We start from the raw sequence: 25,396 nt of genomic DNA, 5'->3' as shown, positions 1-25,396 counted from the left end.
AAGATTCTCTCTCCCTCTCCCTCTGCTCCTCTCCAGCTTGCTCTGCCTCTTTATCAAAAACAGCAACAACAGGGGCGCCTGGGTGGCGCAGTCGGTTAAGCGTCCGACTTCAGCCAGGTCACGATCTCGCGGTCCGTGAGTTCGAGCCCCGCGTCGGGCTCTGGGCTGATGGCTCAGAGCCTGGAGCCTGTTTCCGATTCTGTGTCTCCCTCTCTCTCTGCCCCTCCCCCATTCATGCTCTGTCTCTCTCTGTCCCAAAAATAAATAAACGTTGAAAAAAAAAAAATTAAAAAAAAAAAAAAAAAAAAAAAAACAGCAACAACAGGGGCGCCTGGGTGGCGCAGTCGGTTAAGCGTCCAACTTCAGCCAGGTCATGAGCTCGCGGTCCGTGAGTTCGAGCCCCGCGTCAGGCTCTGGGCTGATGGCTCAGAGCCTGGAGCCTGTTTCCGATTCTGTGTCTCCCTCTCTCTCTGCCCCTCCCCCGTTCATGCTCTGTCTCTCTTTGTCCCCCCAAAAAATAAATAAATGTTGAAAAAAAAAACCAAAAAACAAAAAACCAGCAACAACATCATCGACAACAACATAAAAAAACACCTCGTAGGCATGACGCCAAAGGGTAGCCAGGGCTCTGAATGATGTTGATGCTTCCCCCTGCCGGGTGGGCTTTATTAAGCAGACGTGGACTCTTTCTTTAAGAGGAGATTCATATTAATGCCCGTGATCTGAAATTCTGGGTGAAGTGAGAAGGAAGGGCATAGTGCTCTGTCTATATTAGTCCATGGCAGAGGCAAAGGGAAGGTTCCCTCTACGGAATCCCTGGGACTTTGGGGAGCTTGATTTAAAAACCACCGTGTTGGGGCGCCTGGGTGGCGCAGTCGTTTAAGCGTCCGACTTCAGCCAGGTCACGATCTCGCGGTCCGTGAGTTCGAGCCCCGCGTCAGGCTCTGGGCTGATGGCTCAGAGCCTGGAGCCTGTTTCCGATTCTGTGTCTCCCTCTCTCTCTGCCCCTCCCCCATTCATGCTCTGTCTCTCTCTGTCCGGAAAATAAATAAACGTTAAAAAAAAAAAAAAATAAAAATAAAAAATAAAAACCACCGTGTTAACACAAGCAGACCCAGGGTATGATTGTACCAGCCTTGGATACGATTCCACTCTTGAGAGTTTTAGCAGAGAGTCTAGGGAATCACTGGTTATGGAATTCTCTGTTTTCAAGCCTACAACTTTCTACCCGTTAGAAATGGGAGGCTTGCCACTTGCTGGGAGCAGCTGTCAGGTGAATGTGGTACAAGTCAGTCTCTTTTATCACATTTTCACAAACTAGCAGGGTGGCCAGGGCCACAGCTGGTAAGTGGTTAAGCTGGGATTTGAACCCAGGTCTCAGCTCTCACTCACTCACTCACCCATCCTTATTCCTCAGCCTGGTTCTTCCAGGCAATCCCTACCACAGCCTTTGAGATGGGCATCCTTATTTCCATTTGCTCCCAGGAGGGGAGGGACCTGAACACAGGTGGCTCTCCTTCCAGATCATGAGCTTGGATAGTACCAGGAGCAGGATTTGCTGCCTTTATGTGGGGCTCTGATTTACTCCCTCATGTTGGTGAGAATAGGGTCTTTCTAGAAGCAGAAGTAACCCCTGTTCTGCCATTTTTATTTGGAAGGGCATGTGTATGTATGTATGTATGCGTATATGTATGTATGTAAAAACACACTGGATTAAGAGAAAGATTTGTTTCTCTGTTTTTCTAGACTAGCAACATGGGTAGTCCTCTGGCAAGACTGGGCAAGAGAAAATAGAGAAGGTGGACCTAAAAATAGTGAAATGAAAGGGGTAGAGAGTTCTAGCTGAAAGAGGATTATAAAAAAGAAAATTTGAAAATGTAGATAAGTTGGGCAATTTTCTTTTTTTTTTTTTTAATTTTTTTTTTCCCAACGTTTATTTATTTTTGGGACAGAGAGAGACAGAGCATGAACGGGGGAGGGGCAGAGAGAGAGGGAGACACAGAATCGGAAACAGGCTCCAGGCTCTGAGCCATCAGCCCAGAGCCCGACACGGGGCTCGAACTCACGGACCGCGAGATCGTGACCTGGCTGAAGTCGGACGCCTAACCGACTGCGCCACCCAAGCGCCCCAAGTTGGGCAATTTTCTAAAAAAAAAAATGATTAATGACCCAGATTATCTCCAGAAGAAATAGAGAACATGAATAAACCCATGTTCATTAAATAAATTGTGACAGTAATAAAAATAACGTCCCCCAAAAGCACTGGGTACAGATGGTTTTAGGAACATCTTTTGCCAAACCTTGAACGAACGGTCATTTCAGAGACTACAGAAGGGTGGAGAGTCTTGCAATTTACTTAATGATGCAAATGAACCTTAATGTCAGAATGGAAAAAGCTCAATAACAGAAGTATAGGTCAATCTCATTTAGGAATATAAATGAGGAAAACTTAGCTAAAATATTAATGAGACTAAACAGCAAAACAAGACAATAAAACCACCCCATGACCAAGTACAGCTAATCCTAAGAATTCAGGGATGGTTTAACATGGGAAAATCTGTTAATGTAACTCGTACAACGGTCGGACCAAAGAATCAAAACCATATGCTCATTAAAATAGATGCAGAACAAGAAGCAGAGAGATGTGGTTTCATACTCCCCTGCTGGTCCTGAAAGTAGCCTGAAACAACACAGGGAAACGATACACAAAAACACAAACTATCTTACGTGAAGCTAGGAGGCGGCCATGATCTTGAACCATATGGGGTCGACAAATTGTGGGCTGAGATACAGTAACTCAGCAGGACAGAGAAATCAACTGCAGATGCCCTCGGGAGGAAGAGACGTATAAAAAGCCAGCGGGATTGCTCTATGTTATTTCTAGAAACATACCCATGTACTATGTTTTGTCCTGATGAGAATACACACAGGTGTAAAGATATCAAAACACGGCTGAGAAGGCAGAACTCCAGCTACAGAATACTGAGGAGTTTGGAGGCGAAAGGACAGGAAAGAGACAGTGGGCATGGATGGGGGAGTCTCCCATTTCTTTCTTTCTTTAAAAAAAAAATTTTTTTTTTCAACGTTTTTTTTTTATTTTATTTTTGGGACAGAGAGAGACAGAGCATGAACGGGGGAGGGGCAGAGAGAGAGGGAGACACAGAATCGGAAACGGGCTCCAGGCTCTGAGCCATCAGCCCAGAGCCCGACGCGGGGCTCGAACTCACGGACCGTGAGATCGTGACCTGGCTGAAGTCGGACGCTTAACCGACTGCGCCACCCAGGCGCCCCCAAAAAAAATTTTTTTTAAGTATATTCATTTTTGAGAGAGACAGAGCGTGAGTGGGGGAGGGGCGGAGGGAGAGCACGATGCGGGGCTTGAACTCACAGACTGCGAGGTCGTGACCTGAGCCGGAAGTCGGACGCTTAACCCACTGAGCCACCCAGGCGCCCTGGGAGTCTCCCATTTCTACTCTGGAATGTTTTCTTTATTAAAAATTCAAAGCCAATACGATGAAATCGTGTTTGTTAAATCTGAGTGGTGGGTATGTAGTCTTGTCGTGTTAGTCCTTGTATTTGTATATAAATATCTGGAACATTTCATAATTAAAAAGCCAAATCAGTTAACTTTAAAGTAACACATGCTCACCATAAGAATTCAATAAGACAAACACAAAGCTGAAAAACCTAAAATCTCCAGTACTCACAGAAAGCTCATACAGCCATATACAGTATGTATACAATTTAACAAAAATACCATACTTTGTGATACACGCATCTCAATAGTAAGAAATCAACATATAATTACATATAACTTGGTGGTTAAGGGTTTAGGCTTTGGGGGCCCATGGCCTGGGCTCAAAATCTCTCTCTGCCACTTACTAGATTTGATTCCTGATCAAAACTGATCTTCAGTTTTCCCATCTGCAAAATGGGAGTAATGATAGTATTTATTATCATATAAATGCAATAATCCAATAAAGCACACAGCCTGATACCTAGTAGTATGAACTCCACATAAGATAGTTATTACTCTCATTTCCACGCCAGCTTGGGCCGTTTTTAGGTGAAAGGCATAGTGCAGCTATTTTGGAAGAAAGTGCAGCTTTCTCCAGCGTCCGGGCAGGGGAGTATGACAGGCCACATTGAAAGAGCCCTTAAGACAGAGAAATCAGTCCTGATTAGACTTGAGCCCTTCAGATCGCCCGTCAGCTCCTGTGTGTCCAACTGCTGGGGCTCGCTAAGCAAGGGGAACACTGGTGACCTTCCATGGGACACCCATCCATCATTCCATGATTGACATTCCTTGGAGCAGGCCCTTGTGACCCAGCAGGGGAGGCTACGTTTTCTAAAAGCTGAGAACCAGTCTCCTTTGCCTGTCATGCACAGGGTAAGGTTTCCTGAAGGCATTAGCACTGTCTTTCCCTGGCTTTGTGGAGAACTGGCCTGTCTCCAGTGGTGACGCTCTGTGGTTGGGTGAGAGAGACGATGAGGAAGAGGGCTTAGTGTGTATCCACCGCGGGTCCCCAGTGACATCGACTGAATTACCGTTTGCTACCTTCTCTTGCCTCTTCTGGCTTCATGAATATCACTGTGTCTGCAGTACTCAGAGATAGAGGCAAATGCAATCTTGGGTCCTTGTGTCACGTCTGCAATGAGGACAGCTCTGTGGCCAACCCCAGACCTGGTTTTTGGGGTGAGTGAGGAAGGGATTCCACAGATATTAAGAGATTCAAGAAATTCACTCTAGAAAGAAGCCAGAGCCCCGAATGTTCCAGGCCCTGCTTACCCTGGACATGATCGGAAAACGCCAAATGTTTTCAAACAAAATAGCAATTCATTGTCTTTGAAGGTGACCACGTTTTTAGTCCATAAACTTCTTTATGTTGCGTAAATTCCTTTTATACGTATTATTTCAACATTCATGCCTTCTGGGGAGGCAAGAGAGGTATTAGTAAGTCTGTTTTACCTGTTGGGAAATGGACATACACAGCAAGTCTATCCCTTGCCGGGGTATAGACAACTGATGGTGAGATTTGAGCCGGGGGTGGATTTTATCTCCTATCTCTCTTCTCCCGTGTGACTTATCTGATAGCCTCTCTTACGTACAGAACTCCTCATACTTTCTGAGAAGTTAAAGTAGTTGAGAGTACAAAATTCATACGGTTTATTTTGGGAAACCCCTTTTTGAGGGGCCCATTAACTCTTACTCTGCAAACAATTCGGATGATTTTGGTTTCTTATTGCCCATCACTAACGATCAGAAGTACAGTTACGAAAAGGAAGGCAACCAGAACCTTCGTTCCCGGACCCAGCTCCAAAAGCGTGGTACCTGACCAGCTTCTCAAGAGGCATACGCAAAGGGTCTTAGTACAGGATTTCACTGGATGTGTCCTATTCCTCCCTCCCCTGCTCCTTCTCACTGATGTCAAGTGGAAAGAGTCAGGTACACCTGGGTCTTGTAATGCCCGAGGTCGCGAAACCCCCCACAGGAGACCACCAGAGTCGTAAGTCAAAGCCAAGCGGCAAGGGTCGTTTATTGCAGGTTCGAACCCGGACCTCCGCGCACTCGTTGCCGGTGACGCTAAGAGGCCCCGAGCAAGGATCTTACAGCTTCTTTTATAGACAGGCACAAACAAGTTAGGGATTTTTTTTGAGGTTACAGAGTTGTTATAGGCTGACATTTAAATTTGAACGCTCAGCAGAACTTGATTGGTTCCCGCCTTTATGTCAGACTACGACCGGGCGCGCCCTGGCTGGTTTCCGGAACGGCGGGGGAAGGGAAAGATTTTTTTCTTTGCACTTGTGAGTACACCTGGTAACTTTTCTCTTAGCGTCTCAGTCTGAATCCCGACTCTGCCATATCTTTGTTTATGGCCATAAACAAGTTCTCTATTCCCCTGGGATATCCATTTACTTCTTTATCAAATGTGGATAATGCTGTCTTGTTCAGGGCTGATGTTGAAGTTCAAGATAATGGGGAGGCAGGGAGAAAAACTTTTCTCCCTCTTGCTGTGCCTTCCGCCTTCACCATATCTTTTGAAAATCTTGTATTCTCGGTACAGAATCTTTTCCCTGCCTCTCCTTCTGCTTTCCCTCAGGAGGCCTGCCTGGTGCGGTGAATTCTTGAAGAACTCAACCATAAACAACAAAACTCTTTGATACGCAGCTTGGGATTGAGGGAGGGTAGGGAGGAGCCCCCCCCCCCCCCCCCCCCCCGCCCGAGGCACATGCTTCAAGAACAGCAGAGTTTCATTTGGTCCCTGCTGGGAGAAGTGGGGTCCACAAACTGAAGGCAGGACCGAGATTGCATGGGGTCACAGAGCGGCTTTGGAGAGGCCAAGGCCGTGGTCAGGCAGAGAAAGAAGAGAGGTGAGGCAGGAGGCATGACATGGTGAGACTGGGGTGTTGGGAGAAGAACAGGGAATTTGTTCACGTCTCTCCTGTATGAGGAACAATGTGAAACCTTCCCTCCATTTTTTAAGGAAATCTCCAGCAAGATATCAATTGCCCATTAATGCCTTGTGTATCTGGATCTTTGGTAGGAGGCTTCTGATGAAATGCCAAGTACGGCCTTAAGGTTGGGTGGGAGGAAAGCCAAGGGCATCCAAAGAAGGCCCACTGTGTCTGGCTTTCGTTCAAGTGCAGGGCACATAGTAAGTGCTCAGTAAATAGTCGCCATGGCTATAATTCCATCCTGGTTCCTCTTTTTCTTCTACACTAAGGTCTTCAAGAGCTCAGGGGAATGTAACGGCTTTATTCTCTTCTGCATTCTTACCACTGACAGAATGCCTGGCCCATAACGGGGTTCCAATAAATATTATTTTTTATGATGAATAAATTCATGTAACCTCTGTGACCAACAAAGTTCTATACTAGGCTCTCTTCTCCTTTTTTTTTTTTTTTTTTTTTTTTTTTAACGTTTATTTATTTTTGAGACAGAGAGAGACAGAGCATGAACGGGGGAGGGTCAGAGAGAGGGAGACACAGAATCTGAAACGGGCTCCAGGCTCTGAGCTGTTAGCACAGAGCCCAACGTGGGACTCGAACTCACAGACCGCGAGATCGTGACCTGAGCCAAAGTCGGCCGCTTAACCGACTGAGCCACCCAGGCACCCCGGCTCTCTTCTCTTCTTACTCCACACTCTTCCACCCTCAGAGAGCTGAGCCGTTCTGGGGTGTCAGCTCTCACCTTCATCTAATGGGCTACTGAATTACTTCCAACCATTTGCCAATCACTATGCTAAGTAATTTACATGCGTTATTTCATTCAATCCTTACAGGAATTCTATCAGATTGCTACTGGCCACTGTTAATATTCTCCTTTTGTGGAGGAGGAAGCTGACATTCAGAGAGTTTGAGTAATTTGCCCAAGGCCACACAGCGATTAAGGGGTACGGCTGGAATGTGATTCTAATCAGCCTAACATCAAAGCCTGTGCCCTTAGCCACTGTGTTATTCTGTCTCCATCATAATCAAAATACAAAAGAGCATTTCTGATTAAAGCGGAGGGAGACGGTGGGTTTATTTAGAATGAACTAACGTTTGTTGATTACCTACTGGGTGCCGGACAGAGTTCGACACTTTGATGTGTATTAACTCAGTCAGTCGTCAGTACGAGCCTTGTGGGGGGAAGGAGGTACTATCACCTCCATTTCATGAATGAGGAAATTGAGGAACAGAGAGGCCAAGCGACTTCCTCAAGGGTACACAGCTCTGGGGCGATAGATGTTTCTGGTACATCGAGCCAAGTCTAGTAAACAAAACTCCAATCCTGTTTCCTTGTCTTACAACAACACCTCGACTCTCAAATTGACCTTAACCCCACAGTGCGATTTTTCTGGCCCCGGGTCTCTGCTGCCTTTGCTTTAGTGTCTCTTCGAAGACCGTTTCAGGACAGGCTTCTGGGAAGGTTCGTGAATGGAGCGGGAGGACGCATGTTCCTGCCCTAACCTCTCCCCCATCTGGCCCTTCCCAATGGAACTCCACAGTTAAAGACGGCCCACCGAGGCTCACTGTGGTGTTCCCAGAGAGTAATGTTCTGCTCAGAGGTGATGGAGAGCTCTGTGGCCTGCCCAGCCGAGGTATTGGAGAAAGATCCATCACCCCTGAGTGATCGGTGACCCACAGGTACTGCGCGTGGAACCTAATGACCAGTCACTCAATTACGGGCTCGGTGACATGTTTATAAGGGTGAACTTTAGAGCGCTATTAGGGAACAGACAGATGAACTATAGCTGTGCCCGCGGGGCAGAGCTCACCCAGCCCGAGTGCCTCTCTGGACCCATTACCCAGTAATTAGGGGGATTTTTAAGTAGGAAGCAAGGAGGGAAATTATTGCCCAGATTATTGCTTCACTTGTCAGGGTGGAAAGTGCCGCTGTGAGGAGAGAAGGAGAGAAGGAAGGATGGAGGAAAAACAGAAAGGGAGGAAGGAGGGAGTGAGGGAGAAGGAGGCTCCGGAAAGTCTCAAGCTTTGTGATGAAAGTTCCTTCCGTTTCCAGTTGACAACTGTGATATGAAGGGGCCACGGAGGACAGATGAGACAGGTGGACGGGTCCGGAGTCTGGGCCACCGGGTGTGGTTTCTCTGCGTCACTGCACCCAGAGCACCTGCTTGGGCTATGGTAGCTCACAGGGATGGCGGAGAAGAATCTAATAGTAATGCAATATATACGAATACAAGATCACATACGAATACAAGAATAGCTACCGCTTCTTAATTTGTGTTTTAGGATCTAGGAGCTTTGCCTTGTATCGTCCACGTATCAGCTCACCCATTGTCTCTGGCGTGGACGAGGTGGCACCACTGTGGCCCCCGCCCGTCCCATGAGGACCCTAGAGGACCTCTAGGTAGCTGGAAGTGGGGAACCACCGAATGCCAAGGCCCACGCTCTCGAGTCTCCGTATGCGGCTCTGTGAGGTCTGGTCCCAGAGGCACCCAACCTGCCTTCGCCGTAGAGGCAAGGATGTTGCACCCTGGCTGTGTGCTCCAGCCTTGTCTCTGCTCGGTTCCACCCCTTCCTTCCCTTCTCGAGCAAAAATGGCCACTGGTATTAAGTTTTAATGTGGGCGTGCGGGCTCGGTTTTAACTTTTATCAGGAAAAATCCCAAACAGAAATCAGGTAGAGAGGACGGGGTAACAGATCTCCAAGCACCCTTTGCCCGGCACAAAAAATAATGAACTAGTGACCCATTTTGTTTTCCTGTATCCTGCACGCATCCCCCCGCCTCGCATATTTTTAAAAAGAAATCCCAGATATCATTTCATCTCTAAGTGCTCGTGCTCCGGGATGTATGTCTATAATATAGAGATTATTTTTAAAAAACGATTGAAGTCCTTTGAAAATATCCCACAATATTAATGATTACTGTTTATCTATCCAATCTATTCAAATTTCCCAACTTTATCAAGTAATTTTTAAAAATAATGCAGTTAGGGGCACCTGGGTGGCTCAGTCGGTTAAGTGTCTGACTTCAGCTCAGGTCATGATCTCGTAGTTCGTGAGTTTGAGTCCCACGTGGGGCTCTCTGCTCTCAGCCTAAACCCCACTGCGGATCCTGTGTCTCCCTCTCTCCTCGCCCCTCTGCAGCTCACTCTCTCTCCCTCTGTCAAAAATAAGCATTAAAAAAAAAAAAACAATAATGTATTTGTTTGAATCAGGATGCAAATACCATCCATGTATCACAATTGGTCCATGAGCCTTTTTGGTCTCTTTCAATCTGCTTTTCACCTTTGAGATACACTTGTTGAAAAACTGGGTTGTTTTTCTTAAAGAATTCCCCACAGTCTGCATTTTGCTGATTGCATTTCAGTGGTGTGGTTTAACATGTTCCTCCGGCCCTGGTATTTCCTGTAAATTAGTAGTTACATCTAGAGTTTTGATCAGACTCAGATTTAGTTGTTTGGCAAGAATACAGTTGACCCTGGAACAGCACAAGTGTCTGAACTGCAGGGGTCCGCTTAGATGCAGATTTTTAAAAATAAATACACTGCAGCGCTGTAAATGTATTTTCTCTTCCTTCTGGTTTTCCTGGCATTTGCTTTTCCCTAGCTTACTTTGTTGTAAGAAAACAGCATCTAATACACGTAACATACAAAATATGTGTTCATCGACTGTTGATATTATGGGTAAGGTCAATAGCAGGCTACGGTAGTTGAGTGTTCGGGGAGTCAAAGTTATGAGTGGATTTTTGACTGCATGGGCCGGGGTGGGGTGCTGTTGGCATCCCTAACCTCTGTTGTAGTTCAAGGTCAGCTGTCCTTCATACTTAACGGTAGGGTGTGCTTGTGTTCGCAAGTCTGTCTCCTCTTGGTAGCAATCACTGAGGATCATTTTGATCAATGATAGTTTAAGGCCATCATGTCTTTGTCACTCAATATCTGAGTGACTTTTTAAAGACAAGCTTCCCTGTCAGCCTGAGACACAGTTTACAGAAGTAAGAAAAATTAATGCTTGATTCTTTGCCTTTGTTTGCTAGTGTGCACAGTGAGCTGGTTCTGTAGCGTTCGGGGTAGGACCCAGGTGAGTTTGTTTTGTTATCACTATCCTTTTGCACTCATGGGCAGAAAGTACGTGCTGGGTTTCAGTGCATGGTGGTTGTTCTTTTATCGAGATCCAAGTTCTCCTGTGTCTGACAGTGGAAGACTCTTTAAGTTGCCTTCTGTGTCCTTTTGACTTGACCACACAGTTATCGGTAGCTTCTGATTATCTGGTTGGATGATATGTTCCAGACCCACTGTGTACATTTTCTCTTCCAAACCTAGACTCAGCCCTTGTTTCTTCCAGTGGTGCATGATGCTTAGATACTCACACTCTGGGTTTTGAGGTGTTTGTTGCTACTGGGTTTGTCACAGTTTCTAGGGCTTTTTGGTGGGACAGGTAGGACATACACATTTTGTTTTAAAGGGAAACACATCTCGAGTTTGTATTGAAACTTCTGATTAAAACTGGCATCATTTTTATTGACCTCTTTGATCTTACATCTGTATTTCCTGTTTCTCCCATGCAATAATTTTCCAGTTCCCCAAAGACCCGTATTTGTTTCATGCCACTGTCGTCACTCGACTGTCTCAGATTAACAATGACACCATACCACCAATACTGTGATTACTAAAAATAGCTTAAGTTTTTTCCTCCCCCTTAAACTGATTTAGGTTGGGCATATCCCACAGAGGATGCACGGATTATTGTGTTTTATTTATTTTTTTATTTTTTATTATTTTTTTCAACGTTTATTTATTTTTGGGACAGAGAGAGACAGAGCATGAACGGGGGAGGGGCAGAGAGAGAGGGAGACACAGAATCGGAAACAGGCTCCAGGGTCCGAGCCATCAGCCCAGAGCCCGACGCGGGGCTCGAACTCACGGACCACAAGATCGTGACCTGGCTGAAGTCGGACGCTTAACCGACTGCGCCACCCAGGCGCCCCGGATTATTGTGTTTTAAAATAACCGGGCCCAGTTCTGTCCGTGTGATTGTACTCTCAGCTCGGGGCACAGATTTATTCACTTATTTAATTTTAGTTTGATTTTTATAGGGATTGCCTTTTAACACTGTAATTTTAAAATGAGAATTTAAGGCATAAATAATACCTATTAATCTGTGCAATTAATTATAAGGTCATTTTATAATTACATTAAATGTGTACATGGTTCCAAGTCAAATCTATAAAACAGCATGTTCTACGCTCAGTGTCTACACCGACTCCCAGAGCTCTCCACCAGTATTGAGCCTCAGTTACCCACCACGGAAACTTGCTGGAGAACACACACTTACTGGCTGCTTTCCCTCACCCATCTCAGTTTCTCATAGCCTTACCAGTTTTCTGGGATCACCTCAAATAAATAAACTACTTGCACTCAAATCTTCGTCTCCTGGTCTGCTTCCAGGGTCATCCAAATCAAGGCACACACTTTTCTCCACCTTGCTTTGCACGTAAAAAGACATCCTGAAGATTGGTTCTTCCGTTATTCTGGAGACCAACATGGCAGCTGTTACTGAGGCTCCTCCAATGCCAGGGCCTTCCTCGCTGGCAGGGATGAGAGGAGCTGGAGCTTGGGCAGTCACACTGGAAGAGACCTCACCAGAGGCCAGACTGTAGATCCTGTGAAGTTTCAGTGTCATGGGAATCCCCTGTTCACTAAGAGGTAGGGCAGTGGCTAAGAGACTTGATTTTGGTGCCAATCCTTGGATTTGAATCCCGGCTCTGGCCACTATAGCTGTGTCACCTGGGAGAGTCACTTCACATCTCTGAGCCTTGGTTCCTCCTTTGCTCAATAGGTATAATGACGGTGCTTAACCCTGTGAGGTGTACTCATACGGGGTACGATAAATGAAGTGTTTGGCACCTTGTGTAGATGTTAGCTCTTCTCGTCGTGGCTTAAAATAAAGAGACTGCTCAAGTCCTTTCCTTTCTGAGCACAAACCATCTCTTTTTCAGCCTCAGAGTCCTGGGTTGTTTTGGGAAGTTCTCACAGGAAATGGATCCCAGACCCCCTCCATCTTGGGCTACAAATCTCTCCCTTTAATGGTGGCTCCAAGAAATAGAAACTACCCTCCCAGCATGATACATCTGCCAGAAAACTCTGAACTGCTGCTGAGAAAATGTTCTTAGTAGGAATTTCTGTGGAAGTCCCCTATTTCATATTCTGGTCCCACAGATCTGGCCTCTGCTTGTGCGGATCAGGGGAGCTTCCGTCAACTTTAGGCCTTCTACCGGTCCTTTCTCCTGGCTTCTGTCTGCTTTCCCGGCAACGTAGGTCTATCCCAGGGATCCCAACAAGAGTGTCTACTATGACGGGGACGCTAGGTATTTTCTCAGAATTGACCATTTTCTCCGAATTGACCACGTGGAGGTGTTTATACTGTTGAGTCTGAGGAGGACGCCTGTCCTGAGGACAAGTAATAAAAGGAGAGTAGGGTGTGACCCCCTTCTCACAACACAGGCAAACCTGAGAGGCAGCGAAGGTGAGGGAAGCAGGATATTTGCAAACGTGTAACAGTGGAATGGAGTCTCCGTGCCTTTGGCAAAGTCTCTCCCGTTCCTGTGGAGACGTTGGAAGTGGCATCCTCGGTGGGGTCTGCAGCTGTGTGTGGGTCAGAGCTCTCAGAGGAGGGAGGAGACGCCTCAGGTACAAGGTGCGACCCCTCAGGGCCTCCACAGGCCCCAAGTCCCAAGCAATATTCCCGCGTGCTAGAGGTGGAAATGATGGTCCCCGTAGCCAAACATTATCGGGAGTTTTAGCTAAGATGGCTTCTGAAGGGATAAACAGGAAGCTCGAGAAATCTTCTCAGGAAGCAAGAGCTTTGTAGTACGAAGCAAATGCACAGATGTTTCTGGTACTTTTGGGAGTAGGGCCCAGGTCTTCGGGGATGGCAGGGACTAGGCAGGGTGAGGACCCATGTACGATGAGATCTACAGATTCTTTGCACGGTGGGACACACAGCACTTGAAGGGCACACCTCCACTTCCTTGTGTCTCCAACTGAGAGGAGAAGATGGCTGCCACGCGGGACGCATGGCGGATGCACCCAGGGACCGGGTGACAGCAAGCTGGGCCCATAGCAGGTGGCTTACGTATGGCAAGAAGACTGGGTCTGAAGGCTTCCTGAGGACTGGCTAACTTGAATAATTACGTGGGCTTCTGGCCTTCAGGGCTGTTCCTAGCTGGTTGTTTGGCACCTGGCCCGGGAGAACGGGGCCCTGATGGGAGAGGTGTTTGGTGCAGGGACTTAGCAAACTACCCACGAAGGAGAACTGAGAGTTGTTAGCCACGATTCCAGAATCGGGGCAGGGCAGCCCTTGTGAAATATTATACTAGACGATGTCAATTGGATTCAGGGCAGACCCTCAGACTCTGGAGAAATTGAAGTTAAAGTTGGCCTAACACCCCATCACAAGTCTTGGACCAAATGTTAGGAATTAGGGCAGGGAAACCAAATACGCGGCCCTCATGCCATTACCGTCCTTTCTCTGGATCATAGCAGACATTGCTGATCAAACACGGGTTTGTTCCTCAGTGAGCCTGGCCTCAACTTGGAATCCTTTTCAACTACCACCCCTGACGAGCCACAAAGTTGGCGTGTGATTTCAAACCTACTAACCATTCTTCGTTAGGAGAGGGAACTAGTTAAGAGGCATGTGGGTATCTGGGTCTCTTGTAATTTGAAATCTATGGGGAGTGCGTATCATTCTAGATCCCATTCTTTGGTAGGCTGAGCGTCTCTCTTGTCAGCGTTGCTTAGGACTGAGAGGGGCTGAGTCAGGAAGGGCCCAGCCCCAGTAAGGGGGTTGCTTGGAGCTGGAGAAGGCGGGGTCTAAACATCTTACAAGTACAGTACCTAATCAAAAGCAATACATCTCTAAAGGTGAAAACATGGGCCAATGAGACCACGGGGGCACATCTTACACAAGTCATTGTTCCCGCCATACGGACAGGCCAAGCCCCATCCACAAGGCACGCGCTGGTGTGGTTTGGGCTTGCATCCCAAGGCGGGACAAGGGACATTTGATCTTTTTGGAAAATACAGCTGCCCAGCCTCGACTTCTCCCCAAAGTTATGCCACATCTTTGTGCTTTCCTGAAGTATTTTATTAATCATTTCATGCATATTTCTTTTCACCTCAGCCTTCAAATTCTGAATCCTTCCGGTGTTTATAGCAACACCTGTGGTTTCCCAAAGTGCAAAAGGCATGTTTTAGGATGAAGATATTCTCACAGAAGCTGGCTAGACACTGGGAGTCACCAACGGGCAGTTGACTCGGGTGAAATGGAAGCAAAGGGAAACGAAACTTTGTTTTCTTGATTTTTTTTTTCCTGGCAGGGAGAGGGGGATCACAGATCAATTTCAATTTACGTCTCTTCTCTCTTAGTCATCCAGACTCCATCACTAAATATTTATTGAACCCCTACCATGAGCCAGACGGTATCCTAGGTCCTGGGGATACAATGAGGGGATGAAACCAGATGAGGTCCCCACCCTCCAGGAGCTCCCTCTGGAGAGAGAAAGATTAATGAGATAATCCTAGAACAGCATGTAAACTTCCCCTGGTGTTTTGAGAGAGAGGCTTGCGGTAGGGGGTTTGCTGCAGTGAGGGAAGGCGTCCAGAAGTGACCGACTACCGAGGCTAAAGGAAGATCTGGAATTAGCGAAATGAGGAGTCCTGTGGCAGGAAAGAAACCCCAGGCAGTGGCGCGGCCTGTGCAAAGGCCCAGCAACTGGCAGAAAGCATGAACACTAGGCGAAAATAAGGAAGGGGGAGTGAGGAAGAGGGAATGAGGGAGTGAGGGGGACAGCGAGCGAGGGAGATGCGACAGGCTATGAGTTGGCAGGGGTGCCCCGGGACCATCAAGGCACGACCTTGTAAAGCCAATCAGATGTGCGTTTGCCGAGAAACATGTGACATTTAAACTTGGGGTCCTCTCACTCGCATGGGGTCCTTCCGAGTCCCTGCTTCGTGAATGTGGTCAACCCAAACAGTACTTGCGTTTGCTTATTACACAAGAAAACGTTGGCAATCCCCTAAAACCTCCCAGCTGATATGTGAAATGAGCTTGCTTACAGACTCCTCTGATTTGTCCATCATCCTAAAAATTGAGGTGGCATTTCCAAGAATGAATCTGCGAGGTTGAAAGAAATGACTTCCACTCCATCGTGCCAGAAAGCGAGCGATTCTGAAGGTCTGCATTGCCTTTCTTTCCTCTCTCTGGAAAACGATGCTGCCAGCTCATCATCATACCTACAAGGGATCGAATATGCAGCCAACGAAAGGTAGGAAGAATTATCACGGAGTTGCATCTGTGTGCTAATTCACGCAAACGTGACGTTATTGTCCAGGATTTTGTGACGTCAGTGTTATTGTCACTTAAAAAAAAAAAAAGTAGAGTTTGTTGGGATTTCTTCTCCTACTCTCAATAAATACGCAAGCACATGCTTACTGCTGAATTCAGAAGTTTGGAGTCTTAGCTGATCTGCCCACCGTTGGTCACTGAGCACGATTATCAACCCCCCACCCCCCAATTGCCAGCATTATTTTGATGTGTAAATCTTTCCCAGACATCTCTAAAAAGTCCTTCCCTGGTGAGAGTGGGTTCAGTCAGGCCCACCCAGAGATGGTCTGCTCTCAGCTCTCAAAGACACAAGGGTTCAGTCATTTCCAGGCGGAGGGTGTGGTTTATGAGAGAGGCTGGACACAGGGTCCCCTTGCCCACGCATCCTTATTACGAGGACTTCCTGGTGTGTTTGGCTGCGGGCCAGTGACAGAGATTCCGGGTGGTGTCCGGGAGAGACCATAGACTGAAGGGCTCGGTTAGAAGTCTGGCTTTCTCACTTCCCCCGTGGTCAAGGTTGCGACGGTGTAAATCAGACTCAAAGATTCTGCGAAGCATCCTCGTGAAGACAGTGACCGGCAGAAAGACAGCATCCGACGGCGTTAAGGATGCAAGATTCCCTTAAGAGCATCCGAGCGTGTCGTGTGGAAGCATCCGTGTACCGGGGTAGGAAACACAAAGCAGGGGACAGTCTGTAAGGTCTTCCGAGGGACACACAATTTTCTTTTAATTTTTCTGGGGGCAGAACACGTCTACAATTTAACGCGTAAGCACGTACGTTCCTTCGGCAGAGAAATTGTACACAATGGTGAATGTGGCCAATGGTCACACGTCTGGGCAAATTCTTTAAAATCAAAAAACAGTAATTAGGCTAGATTCTATGCTCTCCTTGTTACATTGCAAGGTGTCCCGTGCAGTTCCATTCTGTCCTTGGGATAACACTGTGTCCACAGTGGGAGAAAATAAGAAGATATGAACACCTCTCCTCTGCCAGAGTCTCCATGATTTTCTTTATCACGTGCGCAGGGGATCTGCACACGCAGGGGGTGGCGCGCGATGAGGGTGATTTAAATGGTCATTGTCTTCTTCACGTCATCTTGACCGATGTCCTCACACAGGTGCTCAGGTGATAAAGCTGCCATCGCTGACCGTTGCTCAAACGCATGGTGTCGGCGTCTGCTAACGTGCCATTAAGGTCCTAAGTTCCGGTTGGCAAACTAGCGACGTTAGTTTGGGTTTTCTGAGTCTGATGAGCTTCCACGGTTTTCCTTGCATCGGGCGTAGCCTCACCTGCTTCCAACAAGCCATCCTCGTGGTAGGGCTTTCATATTTGCGGGTTTCCTTGCTTCTTCCACGTCTTCCTCCCCGCATAACGTGGAGCAGACTTGGAGTTTTACACTGACCTTTTAGACTGATGACACCTTTCCGGGAACCATCCGGAAAGTCTCACTGCTTTGGTGATTCCCGCAGCACCCCCCCCCCCCCATGCTGTGGTGTGTACCTACCCACCCCTGTCACCACCGCCTTCTCCAGTGACAGCTTCCCGCTTGCCCGAATGTTCCGTCTGTCTGCACCACTCACGGCATGGCACGATTTTGGTTACCGAAAATTGTTTGCTATTGGGAGGTATGCGTTCACTTTCCATTCTCCCCACTGGGCCACCGCCATGTTGGATGGTGGCAGACGGAGTGATCTCTGGCTGCCCCCAACCTTTCTGGGGCGATAACATTTGTCGGCTTAACTTGTGATTCCTTGAGGAGCAGACTCAGGTTCTCAGTCGTTTCAGGGGCTCTCAGTAACAACCACTGAATGTTTAGGCCACCCGCTTTTCCAGGGATGGTTCGGACCAAACTAGAGCCCGGATGTGTGTGTTCAGAGCCCCGACCCAGTTCCCTCATGCAGTGTCAGTGGAGGGAACTTGGCTTGCACCCAGGGGTGAAGGGAGTGTGTTACTCAGTAGCCCAAGAGACCCTCCTGAAGGTCTTTGCTGTCCCCCCAAGTGCCAAGCGTGCTCGTACCTCACAGCCTCTGCTTCTGTCCCTTCCTCCACCAAGAGCGGCCATCTCCCAGATTTCACAAGATGGCTTCTTCTCCTCCTCAGGTCTTTCTCCCAAAACTCTCAGGGATGCCCTCCCAGACCATCCCATCCCATATGAACTAGAAGCCTCATTGCACCCGGAATCCCTCCTTACCCCCTGATCTGCTCTGTCTTTCTTGTGCTCGGTGTCCTCTGACCGCACGTATGTGTGTGTTTATTCGTGTGCGCCTGTCTTTACCTGCAGGAGTGTAAAACAAAAGTAGGGCAGAGGCTTTGTTCTCTTCACGCTGGATCCCCAGGGTTACACAGGCCATTGAAAAAGTAGCCATGGAACGAGAGAGAAAATGGGAGGCAGAGGGTCGAGCCACTGATCGATTCTGCCGTTGTGGCAGGAATTGTACTCAGAGGATTTCAGATGATCGTCACAGCCTTGAGAGAAAGGTGTTCTTCCCATGGTACAGATGAGAAAGCTCTGGCACTAAGTTGATTTGTACAAGGGCAGACACCAGTGGGGGGCTGACCCTGGCTCCTAACCTATGTTGCCTAGTTTTTATCTTAAGCTCCTTCTTTAATGCTATGGCTCTTTCCTGCTTTTGGCCACGATGTGCCTATGAGCACCTGTTGAGGACACCTCCCCACACATTCACGGGCACACGCACAAGTCCCATACGCTCACACACTCGCACACACTCATATGCACAGTGGCCGCAGATGGTTCCAGGGCTCACCTTTGATCCTGGAGGGAGGACCCTTTCCCTACACCACCAACAGGAAAGGCACCTGGTTCTTGCAACCTTGCATTTTGTGCTTTTATTTTTTTTTCAAACGACATTGGATTGTTAACTAATTACAGCTTGCGAAGTCCTCGGGAAATACCAAGCGCCTGTTCAATGCTAAACATGGTTATCAGCGAAGCTTTGATTTTTCGAGAACAGCCAGGGACCCCTGACATAAGCAAATAACAGTTGTGTGGGGAGGCTGGCAGCCGGCGGGCATGCCGTGGTGTCTGGTCAAACTCGGCACGGCTCTCACAGGTGCCTCAGCTCGCGGCTGGCTACGTCTGTCCTCGCGGGGAGTTTGCACCTTTTCAGAAAAAAAAAAGGATTCATTACTAATCGATTGCTTTTCTGAAGTCCCCTGTTTCATGTTTCGGTGTCTGTTTGCTTTTCCTTCCACCCCTGTCCCTTTACTCACAGCTTCACCTGAGGGGGAAGAGAGGCTCCAAGTCGCCTTCATTCCTGCCACCCCTCGATGCTTCTGTCGCAGGCCCTCTATCCCTCCTGACCTCACACCTCAGAGGAAGTGCGCCCCCTCCAGACCGGGCTTCATGGGCGTGTGACCTGTGCAATCACAGAGACCCCCGCACGTTTCCCCCTTTGTCTGGTTTAATGCTCAGCTCTTATCGTTTGCATGGCTGATTCTATTCCATTTGGGGAGGGGAAATTCCATCTAGATTTTGACTGGAAATTCCTTGAATTCACAGATTGCTCTGGGGACCGTCTCTGCCCTCCTCACCAGCAAGTTGGGAAAGAACTTGTCTGAACATGTCTGAGTGCAGGATCTAGCTTGGAGAGAAGCTTGTGGACGCAGGAGGAAGGGCCTCTCCAGAGCAGGCCTTGGGTGGCAGGTGCTTGCTGTCCTCAAGAAGGCCAGGGCCGGGGGCGCCTGGGTGGCGCAGTCGGTTAAGCGTCTGACTTCAGCCAGGTCACGATCTCGCGGTCCGTGAGTTCGAGCCCCACGTCGGGCTCTGGGCTGATGGCTCAGAGCCTGGAGCCTGTTTCCGATTCTGTGTCTCCCTCTCTCTCTGCCCCTCCCCCGTTCATGCTCTGTCTCTCTCTGTCCCCAAAAAAATAAATAAACGTTGAAAAAAAAAAAAAAAAAAAAAGAAGGCCAGGGCCGTCGGAAGGGGGGAACTCACCTGTACCATCTGAGCTGGTGCGTCCCACTGAGGCTGGGGGACACTGACTGGTGGCAGGATCTTCATGTGAGTGTGCCTGCAAGATACTGTGGGGCGGACATAGATCCTGTACGTGGTTTCTGCTAATAAGCCTGGTTTGTAATGTTTACCACTTCCGTGGTGTAAATACTTTCGCCGTGGCCAATCCCAGGCTACTCATTTTATGCCTTTGGATGAAGAGCTGGGAAAAGGTGGACAGAATCACACCATCATACCCTAAATACAGCAGATGTGAATAACCCTGAAAGCATAGGCAGAAGACAGTCGTAACACATAATAAAATAATTAGGAAGTGATGGCTTTAAAAAAATTTTGTTTTTAATGTTTATTTATTTTTGAGAGAGAGATAGGGTGTGAGTGGGGGAGGAGCAGAGAGAGAGGGAGACACAGAATCTGAAGCAGGCTCCAGGCTCTGGGCTGTCAGCACAGAGCCCGAGGCGGGGCTCGAACTCACGACTGTGAGATGGTGACCCGAGCCGGAGTCGGATACTCAACCGACTGAGCCACCCAGGCGCCCCAAGAAGGGATGGCTTTTTAAATGTTTATTTATTTATTTTGAGAAAGAGAGAGTATGAGCAGACGAGGGGCAGAGAGAGAGAGAGAGAGAGAGAGAGAGAGACAGAATCCCAAGTAGGCTCCACACTGTCAGTGTGGAGCCCTGACACGGGGCTCGATCTCACGAACTGCAACATCATGACCTGAGCTGAAATCAAGAGTCTGACGCTCAACAGACGGAGCCACCCAGGCGCCCCAGGAAGTGATGACTTTTAATTTTTTTTTTTTTTTTTTTTTTTACCTTTTATAGCTGTAATTTATTTGATCGCAAGTGTATATAATTTAGTTTCTCGTGGTGGCCGTGTTTAACAACTGGTTTGCAAAATTCCTGATGATGTAACCCTTAGGTCTCTCGGACTGATCTGAGCCGGCTGTAGCTCACCACCGGTCAGACACACAGCTCTCGATTCTGGTTTCAGCGCAACCGCTTACCAGCAGTGTGACCTTGGGAAAGTTCAGTAACCATTTGTCGTCTTCGGTTTCCCCTTATATTATATAACGTTAATCGTAATAGCTCTTACGCCGGGATGACGCAAGGATGAGAATCGACAAAGAGCATGGGGCGGTGGTTAGGGGTACCACCTGGTCCTCACCTGTCGAGGGGGCGGTGGTAGTTGTGGCTGCGGCAACGGTAGCAGTCGTAGGGATGAGTGCCCACTTCGCAGGTTTCTTTTGACGGCTCCACGAGGGCATGCATGTCAAGTGTGCCGTGTCCCGTCTGGCCCCCACCGAGCTCTCCCTGCTGGAGTGGAAGGGGCCGCAGCGATGGTGGTGGTGACAGGAGGCGGAGTGCACGGTGGCTCGCACGGAGTTGAGTCCGGGCTCAAATTCCAGATCCTTCGCTTACTTGCCGTGTGACCTTGGGCAAGTCCCTGAACCTCTCTGAGCCTCAGTTTCACTTTCTGTAAAACAGGGAAAATAATAGTGCCCGGCTTTGTGGGTAGTATGAGAGTTAAATAAGATACTAAGTCCTGTTGTGATGATGATTCCCACCATTGTTGTCAATGTCACAGGGGAGGCTGAAGCGGGATGTCTGTCTGCGACCGGGACCCACCTCACGGTGGACCTCTGGGTTGGCCCTCAGGTGCCCAGCCTGCCCGTCGTCTCTCTCGGGCTTAGACACACGCTCCCACTTTGTGTGACGGCCACACTTGGGAAGCTGGCCGTGTGACAAAGCTCCTCCTCCCTTCCAGTGGGCCAGCCCTGCACTTTATTTGTCCCCTGGATGCAAGTGCTGAGGGGATTTCAGCCTGGGTGTGCGGCTACTCAGGGCGTGGCTTGGCAGTCACGTGGGCCAGATAGCACATGACCACGTGAGCGCTCGGTCTTTTCTTCAGGGGCCTGGTGGCGATGTTGTCTGTTAATCAGGTGATCCGATGCGCATGGGGTTCTGGCGATAAAAGGTTCTTGATGAAGGCGTGAGTTTTCCAGAAGGCGGGCAGAGAGGGGGTGGCGAAGGAGTTCGGGCAAACGGGCTCAGCGCCTCACTCTGTAAGAAGGAGACCAGGAACCACATGTGACTATTGAGCACCTGACATGGGGCTGGTCCAGATGAGATGTGCTCGGCGTACGGAATAGACAGTGAGCTTTGAAGACTTGGTATGAGAAAAGGTAAAATACCTCGTTACTAATTTTTATGTTGATGACATCTTTTTTCTAAATGTTTATTTTTGAGAGAGAGAGAGACAGTGCAGGCAGGGGAGGGGCAGAGAGAGAGGGAGACACAGAATCCGAAGCAGGTTCCAGGCTCTGAGCTGTCAGCACAGAGCCCGACGTGGGACTCGAACTCCCGAACCGCGAGATCACGACCTGAGCCGAAGTCGGCCGCTTCACCGACTGAGCCACCCAGGCGCCCCACAGCTAGTGTTTTTTTAAAAAAATATCTGCCTCTACTCACAGAGACTCACTTGAAACCCTGCCATGGCTCCCAATCCTTTTGGAATTAAATGCAAGGTCCTTGTAAGCCTGGTCTGGAAGGTCCTGTGTGTTTCTGGCCCTTCTGCTGTTCTTCTGCCCCAACCTTCTCCATCCACTCTCTGCTTCACTTGCGATGTTCCAGCCTTACGAGCCCTGTAGAAGGTGCCGGCTGCTTTCCTGCCCCAGGGCCTTCGCGTATGCTGTTTCTTCTGCCCGGAAATAGCATGCGCCTCAGTACCTCACCTGGATGGTGACTTCTCATGCTTCAGGCCTCGGCTTAGATATCGCTTCCTCTGAGCAAACGTCTTCATTGACCCTAATAAAAATCCCAATTTCCTCCCTGTCACCTTGTTTTTCACTCTCACCTCGATAACACCTACTGACACTCATGTGCTCATTCAATCTTTTGGTCTGTCCTTGGGTTTGAAGCTCTCTGTGGTGGGTCCATATCTGTGTTCTATCTCCAGTCTTAGCATGGAGGCTGTGACAAAGGGGCCACTTAGGAGGTGTTTGTTGGAAAGAGAACAAATGAATGAAGACTGTTACCTGAATCAGGGCATAAGTTCAGAATCAGCCTTAGCAATGATGACTGATGGAGCGGGACGGAGGCTGTGGGATGGGGCGGGAGGGATGGGCCATCCCAAGGGAGGGCGCAGAGGGGTGCAGGGGCTGGGGGCAGCGAGCAGGGCACAGCCTGAACCCGACAGGGGCGGCTCGGCTCTGCCTTGTCTCAGGCAGTGACTTCAAAGCCCTTCACGGGAAGCGAGTCAAGATGTGTCGGTCCCTGGAGGTGTCATTGGCCCTCGGAAGGCCTCTGCCAGGGTTTGATGAAGCACCTTCCGTGGCAGGTCTGGTAATTAACTGTGGCCATGCAGTGGGCTCGAGCAGATGTAAATCATCGGCAGATACTTTGGGGCTTATCTACTAATGAAAACTCCTTGGCATTTCTGTAAGCATATTATGGTCAATTACAATTAATTCAGTTTGCATCGACTGCCTTCTTCCTTATGCAAAGATTGTGCAAATCGAGTGTGTGAGCCCAGGGCTCCGAGGCCTGTAAAATCCATAATGGTTAGCTCTCAGGGTTGGTGAGGAGAGAATAAAACCATGGGCTGTTTGAAATTTAGATCAAAGCAAGAAGCAGCAGGTCAATAGAAGCAGGTTTGCGGCACTCAAGTCAGTGGGGCCAGGCCTGCGAGGGGACAGGGGGTACTTTCCCGCCACCAGTCTCTCCTCTCAGCTCCACCCCTGTATTCCCGGCTGGCGTAGCCTCTCCCAAGTCCCCGGGGACCCGACTTCCCGTTGGAGAACTCACGGCCGCTTGACTCATGAGGACAGATTACTGCTGTTTGAGGAGGGACGAGGTGTTTTCCTTGGTTCTTTCCCGCAGTGACAAGAGCAAAGCTCTGGAGACGGCAGGTGTGCCCTCAACGCTTCACGTTTTGGTCGCTGAACCAGCTGACATCCTTTGGCTAGTAACCCCGTGTCACGAATCGTGCTCAGTTCCTTATGAGCGCTTTCTAAGTGTGTGCACGTCTCCCAAACCCATGAGCGAGATATTCCCACGGCACACATTTTGCAGATGAGGCTTTGAGAAGACAAGTAACCTGCCCGTGCTATGCAGCTAAAAATGTTTGGTGTGAATCTAGGTTTCTGATCACCACCTTATATGGTCCCTTGGGTGCTGAATCCTATAGAAGGTGATGCTCCATATGGACTCTGTTATCATCGGCAGCCGATGTCTGTATCTTTTTCTCCTTTCCTATAAGGGAAGCTGAGATCTGGGGGCTTCTTATGAAAGTCAGGGAGATTGGCTGGCTGGGGTTTTCCAGGCAGAGACGACACCCACGTGGAGTTCTAGCCGTGAGGATGGTGGGGGACCTCTCTCTGAGTGCCTTGCCCCCGGAGAGTGGCAGTCAGCTCAGATATCCTGCGAGAACGTCAGACACCCCCCGATCAACGGGGAGTTACAGTGGGGGTAGACACAGCTTTGGTAGATGTTGCTGGTGTCTCGTCCGGATCCTTTCCTTCTTACCGCTCAAGAGCATGCCAGCCCAAATTCTAACTAGCAGCCCCTTCATTTCTTCACTTAAGGATTTGCTTTGGCTATTAGGGTCCACCTGGCGCAGCTGTGTAGCAGCCCAGAAGTTCATGCTTCCCAGGAGCAGGTTGTAACAGCGAGTGATGGAATTTGGTGTATAAATACCCCAGCTCCCTTCCTGCGCAGGTGAGAGAGCCCTGAGGTACAAGTTCCCGGCCAGGTTACTTCCCAATCACCCACAGAGCAAACTTGACTGTTAACCAACTTTATTAACTGCGTCTCTCCCCTCTCTTACTTCTCCACTTTCTTGTTGGCATTTCCCGGGATTGTCTTGTAAATAGCACAACCGCGCATCAATCCTCGTCTCAGGGTCAGTGTTTGGGGAAACCAAACTAAGATAATTCTTTTTTTTTTAAATGTTTATTTATTTTTGAAGGAGAGAGAGAGACAGAGACAGAGCATGAGCAGGAAAGGGGCAGAGAGAGAGGGAGACACAGGATCTGAAGCAGGCTCTGGCCTCCGAGCTGTCAGCACAGAGCCCGACACGGGGCTCAAACCCACGAACTGTGAGATCGTGACCTGAGCCGAAGTCGGATGCTTAACTGACTGAGCCACCCAGGCACCCCCCCCATTAGTTTTAATGTTTATTTTTGAAGGAGAGAGAGAAGGGCATGAGCAGGGGGAGGCAAACTAACATGATTCTTGAGACATAAGCCTGTGGCAAACAAAAGAGTTTTATGACTTTAAAAATTGCTTATTTTCGACTGTATATGTGACCATGAATATATTTTCACAAACTTTGCAGTTACTTTCCAAGTCCCCTTCGACCCTCTTCTCCAGCCCCTTCCCTGCCCAGAAATGACCATTGTCATTATTTTGGTGTTTCTTCTCTCAGACACTTTCCAGGCATTTACACACACACACACACACACACACACACACACACACGCACACCATCCACTCTACATATGGACCGGCAGTATACTGTTTAAAACTTCACAAGATGTTTTGGGTTTTTTTCCACGTTCGTGCACAACACTCGACCTCATTTCTTTCA

The 25,396-nt window shown here is 48.6% G+C and overlaps 1 non-coding gene across 1 annotated transcript; it reads right to left on the bottom strand.

The window, feature by feature from the left end:
- Positions 1-20,255: 20,255 nt before the first annotated feature.
- Positions 20,256-20,339, bottom strand: TRNAR-CCG. The gene has a single exon. It is a non-coding gene; the product is annotated as a tRNA-Arg (tRNA).
- Positions 20,340-25,396: the final 5,057 nt, after the last annotated feature.

This window comes from Leopardus geoffroyi, chromosome A3, assembly GCF_018350155.1.
Source record: "Leopardus geoffroyi isolate Oge1 chromosome A3, O.geoffroyi_Oge1_pat1.0, whole genome shotgun sequence".
Lineage (NCBI taxonomy): Eukaryota > Metazoa > Chordata > Mammalia > Carnivora > Felidae > Leopardus > Leopardus geoffroyi.
The sequence above is the reverse complement of the archived record's forward strand: the minus strand, read 5'-3'. Positions and strand labels throughout refer to the sequence as shown.